We start from the raw sequence: 7,507 nt of genomic DNA on the forward strand, positions 1-7,507 counted from the left end.
GCGGGAGGTGAGCCCCGAAAGTGGAGGGCGGTCCCGGGAGGCGGTGGAGGGCGCTGCGCCAGGGAGACTGGGCAGGTGAAGCGCTGAGCGTTCCCGGCCACGGCCGCGTTCACCCCGCCCTGCGCTCGGGCCACTGCCGCCCCCTCCCGGCCACGCTCCTCCGTCCACCGGCGCAGGCTGCCGACCGGCATTGCCCTCCGGCCAGGCCCTGCCCTGCCCTGCCCTGCCCTGGGGAGCACCTGGGTGGGGAGCCCTACCTGCGGGGGGTGGGGGGGAAGAGAGCGGGCAGTGGGCGGGTGCCTGCGGGCTCACGGGAAAGACCTGCGGGGGGAACCCAGACTGTTAGGGACGGGGGGGGGGGGAGGGGGGAGGGGTGGAGGGAGGGCAGGCGAGGGACCTGTACCAGGTGATCGCGGAGTTTGGACCCCATTCCAAGGACTCTGAGGAGTGTGACGCCCTGAGGCCTGCAGGGAGCAGGGTTCCAGAGAGCTCCGGGCCGGGAGGCTGTGGGGGGGAGCGCTGGGGGGGGGGGGCAGGGGAGCGGTCAGGTGTCCAGCCAGAGGCCAGGAGAGGGAAGGGGGTCGGGCTGGGTATTCCTAGTTTGCCCCCAGACCTCAGGGTAGCATCAGGGACCCCAAACCCCACCCTCCACTCCCACTGGCTTCCATGTGAGTTTGGCCTCCAGCTCAGAAGTGAGGGGGGGGGGTCCCCCAGCTCTCGCCTGGCTGGGGGATGGCCTGATCTCTCCCAATGTTTCTCTCTCTCTCTCTCCCCCCCCCCTCCCACTTTCTCTAAAAATCAATGGAGCTCTGCAGGCGTGGCTCAGTGGTTAAGCATCGACCTATGAACCAGGAGGCCATGGTTTAATTCCCGGCAGGGGCACATGCCCAGGTTGTGGGCATGATCTCCAGTTGGGGGCGTGCAGGAGGCAGGATTTCGGTGACTCTCATCATTGATGTTTCTCTCTCTCCCTCTTCCTTTCTAAAACCAATAAAAAATATATTAAAAAATAGGAATCAATGGGAAAATATCCTCTGGTGAGGATGAAGAAAAAGAAAAAGTAAAAATAAAGACCAAATAGTCCCGGGCGGCGGGGGGGAGGGCGGGAAGAAAAGAAGAAAAAGAATAGATCGTCTGAAAGGACTTGAATAGACAGGGATCCAGAAAAGAGGCCGGAATGGCCAGCGAGCACGTGGGGGGAGGCACAGCCCACTCATCAGCAGCAAACGCACACCGAAGGCGCGGCGGAGGGGGGGGGGGGGGGAACCGCACACCCCAGAGGATGGCTGTCGGGAAAGATAGGAAAGCAGGTGGGGTGTGGGGAGAAGGGCCCCCTCATGCCCTGCGGGTGGGAAGGTACGGGGGGCAGCCTCTGGGGAACAGCGTGGAGAGGCCTCAGAACTTAAAAACAGACCATGTGACCACAGTCCCACTCCTGCCACCGAAAGGTGGGGACAGCCACGTCCAGCGACGGAGGAGGTCAGTGAAACGGTCTATGCATCGTCCCCTCATCGGGGAAACTCGAACCCGCGCCACTGAGAATGGAGCTCTCGCCCACAGACCAGCAACAGGGGAGGGGAGGGCTGCGGAGACAGGAACCCCAGTTATGCTGGAGTGCGCCCTGGGGTTCGGGGCGGGGAGACGGTGCCTGTTGACTTTCCAAAGGAGTTTGGCGTCCACTCTGGCGTCCATGCTGCGCCCGGCGCAGGTGGGATTTCATCAGAGACAGCTGGGGCGCCGTCCATCGAGGCACCAGCCGCGTGGGCACGACGCGGCAGCTCCCTGGCCTGGCACAGAACCATCTGGAATTCCAGGCACCCACAGCCCCCTCGCTCGCTACACTGTCCTGTCCCAGGGGTGGCCTCTGTGGGCGGGAGCTGGACCTGGGCTCCAGTCTGACCTTTTCTCTCCCCGAGTTGGCGGTGGGACAGGGACGGGGACGGGGTGGGCTGTACTCTGCAGGGGAGATGGGGCGGGTGAGACTCCCAGGAGAGCCCAGCAGGTCTGGTGGACTCGGGGCCGAGGGCACCTGGCTTCGGGGCCTGGGGTGGTGCCTGGGCTGGAGGGGGTGTGCAGAGGCCCCCGTCCAGGGGTGGGAGTGGGCCCGGGGACGAGTAGAAGAGAAAAGCAAGGTCGAGGGGCTCTGCAGGTCCAGGCGGGCTGGGGCTGGGGCTGGGGCTGGGCCTGGGGCTGGGGCTGGGGCTGGGCCTGGGGCTGGGGGCTGGAGCTGGGGCTGGGCCTGGGCCTGGGCCTGGGCCTGGGCCTGCAGCCGGGGCTGGGGCTGGGCCTGGAGCTGGAGCTGGAGCTGGGGCTGGGCTGGGGCTGGGGCTGGGGCTGGGGCTGGGCTGGGGCTGGGGCTGGGCTGGGGCTGGGGCTGGGCTGGGGCTGGGGCTGGGCCTGGAGCTGGAGCTGGGCCTGGGGCTAGGGCTGGGCCTGGGGCTGGGCCTGGGCCTGGGCCTGGGGCTGGGGCTGGGGCTGGGGCTGGGCCTGGAGCTGGGGCTGGGCTGGGGCTGGGGCTGGGCTGGGCCTGGGCCTGGAGCTGGAGCTGGGGCTGGGGCTGGGGCTGGGCTGGGGCTGGGCCTGGGCCTGGGCCTGGGCCTGGGGCCGGGGCTGGGCCTGGGGCTGGGGCTGGGGCTGGGCGTGGGGCTGGGCGTGGGGCTGGGGCTGGGCCTGGGCCTGGAGCTGGGGCTGGGGCTGGGCCTGGAGCTGGGGCTGGGCTGGGGCTGGGGCTGGGCTGGGCCTGGGCCTGGAGCTGGAGCTGGGGCTGGGGCTGGGGCTGGGCTGGGGCTGGGCCTGGGCCTGGGCCTGGGCCTGGGGCCGGGGCTGGGCCTGGGGCTGGGGCTGGGGCTGGGCGTGGGGCTGGGCGTGGGGCTGGGGCTGGGCCTGGGCCTGGAGCTGGGGCTGGGGCTGGGCCTGGGCCTGGGGCTGGGGCTGGGGCTAGGGCTGGGCTGGGCCTGGGGCCGGGGCTGGGGCTGGGGCTGGGCCTGGGGCTGGGCGTGGGGCTGGGGCTGGGCCTGGGCCTGGGGCTGGGGCTGGGGCTGGGCCTGGGGCTGGGGCTGGGCTGGGGCCGGGGCTGGGGCTGGGCCTGGGGCTGGGCCTGGGGCTGGGCCTGGGGCTGGGGCTGGGGCTGGGGCTGGGCCTGGGGCTGGGGCCGGGGCCACCCACAGGACATCGGTTCACGTTCCCTACGGCCTCCTGAACCCCATACCCTGCTGTCGGGACTCCAGCCAGGTCTGCCTCTGCACCGCGGCCTGTCCTCCGAGGCAGGACTGTGGGACCCGCTGTCCCTTTGCCTCCAGTGTTTGCATTAGTCACCAGCTTCACTCCCTGCATTAAAGGCTCTGGCCACAGCCCGGCCAGTGTGGCTCAGTGGTTGAGCATCGACCCATGAACCAGGAGGTCACGGTTAGACTCCTGGTCAGGGCGCATGCCCGGGCTGCGGGCTTGATCCCCAGTGTGGGGCGTGCAGGAGGCAGCCGATCCATGATTCTCTCTGATCATTGATGTCTCTCTCCCCGCCCCTCCCTTCTTCTCTGAAATTAATCTTATATAAGAAGACCCTAATATGCAAATCGAACCAATGGCAGAACGACCGGCCGCTATGACGCGCACTGACCACCAGGGGCGGACGCTCAACGCAGGAGCTGGCTCCTGGTGGTCAGTGAGCCTGTGGGAGCACTGCTCAGCCAGAAGCCAGGCTCACAGTTGGCGAGCGCACCAAGGGTGGTGGTAACCTCTCCTGCTGGGCAGTAAGGAGCGAGGGGTCCTGGACTGCGAGAGGGATGTCTGACTGCCAGCTTAGGCCCGATCCCCGGCAGGTGGACAGCCCCCGAGGGGTCCTGGACTGCAAGAGGGATGTCTGACTGCCAGCTTAGGCCCGATCCCCGGCAGGTGGACAGCCCCCGAGGGGTCCTGGACTGCGAGAGGGATGTCTGACTGCCAGCTTAGGCCCGATCCCCGGCAGGTGGACAGCCCCCGAGGGGTCCCGGACTGTGAGAGGGCACAGGCCGGGCTGAGAGACCCCCCCACCCCCCAGTGCATGAATGTTGTGCACCAGGCCTCTAGTAAAAATATATTAAAAAATAAAAATAAAGCTCTGGCCACAGCCGAGCCCTAAGAGCTGGACGCCTTTGCTGCCACGGGAGGAGGCGGCCCCGTGCTGGCTGCGGAGGCGGAGGTGACAGCAGAGCCCAGCAGAGAAGGCCTGAGGGGAGCCAAGCCCAGAGGCCGTGCCGCCCTGCCCAGGGGTCTGCCCGCCTGGCACGCCCTGGAGGTGAGCCCCGCGCCGGCTGCAGCCAGGAGGCCAAGGACTCCGTGCTCAGGGCTGCTTCCTGTCCCTGGGCCTGTGCGGCCGCCCAGGTGTGTGGACCTGTCCGGCCCAGGGGAGGACAGGATGGCCTGCAGGCCCGGCCCCCCGCTGGGGAGCCCTCAGCAGAGGGTGTCTGCTGCCTGGGCAGCTGGGGCAGAGGCCCAGACAGGCGCCCCTCGGCCTCATCCGCATCAGAGTGGTGGCCCCAACTGCCCTCCCGGCCTGCTGGCCTGTCTGAGACCCAGCCTGAGGCCGAGTGATTCCCTCAGACAGCAGGGGGGCCGGGCCCACAAAGCCATAGCCCGGTGGGGTCCACGCCCCATTATTCACCCAGCTGAGGCCCAGCAGCAGGGGGCGCCCATTCGGGGATGGGGCACATCCTTCCAGGGCCCGGGCTGTGCAGGGCAGTCATTAGCCCCAGGACACGAGAGCAAGGGGCAGGGGCGAGGGCAGGGGCTGCCAGGCTGTGTCCTCCATCCCTCTCTCAGCTCCCCCCGAAGGGCGTGGTGTCTGCCTGCACCCCTCACAGGACTCGCCCCAAAACAGGGAACCCAGAGCCAGGAGGGCAATAATCTCCCCCGGCCACATCCAGGGCCCGCCGTCCCCTCTGATCCCCCACTCCTGGCCACAGGCTGGGGGGCTGTCCTGTGCTGCGGGAAGCGGGGGCGGGGGGGGGCAGTTGTCCTCTGTTGCCCCCGCCAGCTCTGCTCAGGGTCCAGGCTCATCACACCAGCACCCACGTGGCCTGCAGCTCCGGCAGCGGACGGGGCGGGTGGACTGCGGGACCCTCCCTGCCTCAGTGGCCCTTCCTCAGGGAATGAGCCATGCTCCTGCCCCTCTGCTCCCGGCTCAGCGTCCCCCCCAGGCCTCAGCGCCTGCCCCCCCCCCACACCCAGGCCTCAGTGCTCCCCGCAGGCCTCGGCTCCCCCCCCCCAGGCCTCGGCACTCCCCCAGGCCTCAGCGCCCCCCCCCCCCCAGGCCTCGGTGCTCCCCCCAGGCCTCGGCGCTCCCCCAGGCCTCGGCGCTCCCCCCCCAGGCAGCACCTCCCCCCCCCACTTCCTTCCAACAACCCGGCTCTTTCAGCCGCCAGAGGGGAGCACGGCCAGGCCCAGAGCTGAGTGTGGACACGTGCCCCACTTTTTTAAATTATTGATTTCAGAGAGGAAGGGAGAGGGACAGAGAAACATCCATGCTGAGGGAGAATCATGGATCGGCTGCTCCTGCACGCCCCACCCTGGGGAGGAGCCAGGCATGTGCCCTGACTGGAACTGAACCCGGGACCCTTCAGTCCGCAGGCTGACGCTCTATCCCCTGAGCCACGCCGGCCAGGGCTGCAGAAACCACCGTGAGTCCCACCCCGCACCCTGGGCCAGGCCCGGGTCGCTCTCCTGTCCACACCCGCTGGGTCTGCTCTGCCCGTCCAGGTTGCAAGGTGCACACGCATCACGGTGCCCGGTGCTGGTGGACCCGCGTGGGCGCCACAGGCTGGCCGCCGCCTCCGTGGGGCGGGAGGGAGCCCGCAGCGACGGTCTTTAGTGAATGTTGTTCTCTCTGGAGGCGATGGAGGAACCACGCACCCCCAGCACACGCGGGAAGAGCCGTGGGCAGGGCTGTGCGCACGCGGAGGGGAGGTCGTCCTTCGGTTTTTCTTAATTTATTTCATCCGGTTCTCCAGGCGTGGAGCCCGCAGGTCACGCCGAGCAGGAGTTCTCGGGTCAGCGCCCCGTGCGGGGACGGCGCAGCAGGAGGGGGGCCCTGGGCCAAGAGCCGCGCTGGGTGCTGCCGGAGGGGCCGTGTCCGGGCCAGACGCGCTGTGACTAACGTGGAAGCCGGGGAACCAGAAAGATGGGGTCAGCCCACGTGACAGGGCGGAGGTGGACGTCTGAGCTCCGGGGTGTCCTAAAGCTATATCTACTTTTAAATTTATTCTTATTGATTTCAGAGAGGGAGAGAGAGAGAGAGAGAAACATCAATGATGAGAGAGTCATGGATCGGCTGCCTCCTGCACGCCCCCCACTGGGGATCGAACCCACAACCCGGGCCTGAGCCCTGACCGGGAATCCAACCGGGACCTCCTGGTTCATAGGTTGACGCTCAACCCCTGAGCCACGCCGGCCGGGCCTAAAGCTATATTTTTAAAAGGCAGATATACGTGATTCTATAGAAATATTACATTGTATGTGGGAAAAGATACCACAAACAAACTCAACACGAACGTGATAAATTTGGAAAAACACGGACAAATGCTGGACATCTGTCACACACAAAGGGCTCTTCGAAATGACAAGAAACCGACTTTTATTTTTTTATTTTTTAAAAGGTATTTTTTTTTTTATTTCAGAGAGGAGGAGAGGGAGAGAGAGATAGAAACATCAATGAAGAGAGAATCATTGATCGGCTGCCTCCTGCACACCATCCACTGGGAATCGAGCCCACAACCAAGGTACATGCCCTTGACCGGAATCGAACCTGGGACCCTTCAGTCCACAGGCCAACGCTCTATCCACGGAGCCACACCGGTCTGGGCCAGAAACCGACGTTTAAAAGCCAACAGACAGATGCACAACGTATCCACCGGCCGCTCACAGAAGGGTGAGGACCAAGGCAGACAAGGCGGACGCCCTGCCCGCACCCCCAACCCCCACCGCTGCAGGCGCCCCTGATGCGCCAGGGCCCAGGGGCCCCGGGAAGGGGCTGGGGACCCTCACGTGGTGATGGCGGAAAGGAGAGTGGTCCCGGGGCCGTGGGAGGCAGTCTGTCCGCTGTAAATACAATTCAGAGACCAGTGGACATCAATCCGGCGGAGACTGTGCGCTGGGAGGGAGGCCCCCGCCAGCGGCCTGGCACTGCGCTCCTCGCGGTGACACACAAAACCGGGCCGGTGAGCGCAGGACGGGCTCCGGCTCCGTGCCCCGGGTGCCAGCGCTGCTCCAGGCCCGGCCTGTGGCCGCAGATCCCGGCCAAGCCCTTGTGGGAGTTAACTGTGGTTAAGGAGACAGGAAATGAGCAGCTGGATATACCCCAATGCTGGCCCGTGGCCGGTACTGAGATCGAAAACAACTCAGGAGCCCCAGCCGGTGTGGCTCAGTGGATAGAGCGTCGGCCTGCGGACTGAAGGGTCCCGGGTTCCATTCCGGTCAAGGGCATGTACCTTGGTTGCGGGCACATCCCCAGTGGGAGGTGTGCAGGAGGCAGCTG

Source organism: Plecotus auritus, assembly GCF_963455305.1.
Source record: "Plecotus auritus genome assembly, chromosome: 1".
Classification (NCBI taxonomy): domain Eukaryota; kingdom Metazoa; phylum Chordata; class Mammalia; order Chiroptera; family Vespertilionidae; genus Plecotus; species Plecotus auritus.